Genomic DNA, 1612 nt, shown 5'->3' with positions numbered 1-1612 from the left:
TGGTGAGGTCCATGTGTATAGTCATCTGTTATGCTGTCTATTATAGTTTGTTTTATATATTTTGGAGCGCTTTCATTGGGAGCATAGATATTTATTACGGTTATGTCATCTTGTTCAACTGTCCCTTTAATAGTGAGATCATGTCCATCTTTATCTATTATGCTGGTTTTTGCCTTAAAGTTTATTTTATCAGAAATTAGTATTGCCACTCCTGCTCGTTTTTTATTGCAATTAGCTTGGTATGTTTTTTCCCATCCTTTGACTTTTAGTCTGTTTTTGTCTCTGTGTGTAAGGTGTGTCTTGTGCAGACAGCATATTGAAGGATCCTGTGCTCTTATCCATTCTGTCACTCTCTGTCTCTTAACTGGTGCATTCAATCTGTTTACATTAAGTGTAATTATCAACAGGGTTGGAACCAACTGGATGGCACTTAACAACAACAACATGGATTAATTGCTGCCATTATGTTTGTTTGTTTTTTGTAGTGCTGCTGGTTTCTTTGTTCTGCATGTCTTCCTGTGCTGAGTTCATATTTTTTTTGTGTGTTCTTTCTTGTCAGTTTCTGTTCTTGGAATTTCATTTTCTTGGTATGTTGTGAAGTTTTATTTTTCTTTGATGTTACCTTATAGTCCATTAACTTTTCCCTCAATTTAATACAGTCTATTCTATCCTGTAATCTATCTGACATTTTCACCACCTGGATCTCTGTTCTTACGTGTTTATCTTCTTTCACATTGTAATTGTTTTGATCACAGACTGACCTCCCAGATCCTCTGAATTTGTTCTTATAGTTTTATTCTGTTCTTGATTCTTCCATTTGTTGATTGACTTCTGGGTGGTGCAGTCATGTATGTCAATCTCTGGTTGTTGTATATTCTTGTTGGTTGCCAGTCCACAACACTCCCTTTAGGATGTTTTTACAATCAGTGTTGGCTTTGAAAAAATCCCTTAGCTTCTGTTGATCCTGGAATGTTTTGATTACACCATCATATTTGATTGACAGCTTTGCTGGGTAGAGGATTTTTGGTCAGTAGTTTTTTCTTTTAGGGTTTTATGTATGTCTCCCCATTGCCTTCTTGCCTGCATAGTTTCTGTTGAGAGATTTGAGCTTAATCTGATTTGCTTGTCTTTGAAATGTTACACATCTCTTTTCCCTAGCTGCTTTCAGGATTCTGTCCTTATCTTTGATTTTTTCTTATATGTCTTGGTGATTTTCTGTTAGGGTCTATCCTTCCTGGGGTTCATTGAGAGCTTCTTGAATGCATATCTTTTCACTTTTCAGGATGTTAGGGAAATTTTCTTTCTGAGCTTTTCAACTGTCTCCTCTGTGGACTTGTGTGATTGTTCCTGTTCTAGAAAGCCAATATTTCTTAAGTTATTTCTCTTCATGTTATCCAACATGAATCTTAGACCTTCTTCAGATTTTTTTAGTCCTTTTTTTCTGCTTGCTCTTCTATCTTCTATTAGTAGTATTGAAATATTTTGCTTCCAACTCAGTAGTCTGGCTTTCATCTCTTCATTTCTACTCCTTTGCCCTTTCAGTGTATTGTCCATTTCTGATATTCTATTATTAATTGTTTGGACCTCTTTCTGTAGGTTTTGAATTGTTTCC

This window comes from Chrysochloris asiatica, unplaced genomic scaffold, assembly GCF_000296735.1.
Source record: "Chrysochloris asiatica unplaced genomic scaffold, ChrAsi1.0 scaffold00280, whole genome shotgun sequence".
In the NCBI taxonomy this organism is placed as follows: Eukaryota; Metazoa; Chordata; class Mammalia; order Afrosoricida; family Chrysochloridae; genus Chrysochloris; species Chrysochloris asiatica.
This window is presented reverse-complemented; position numbering follows the sequence as displayed.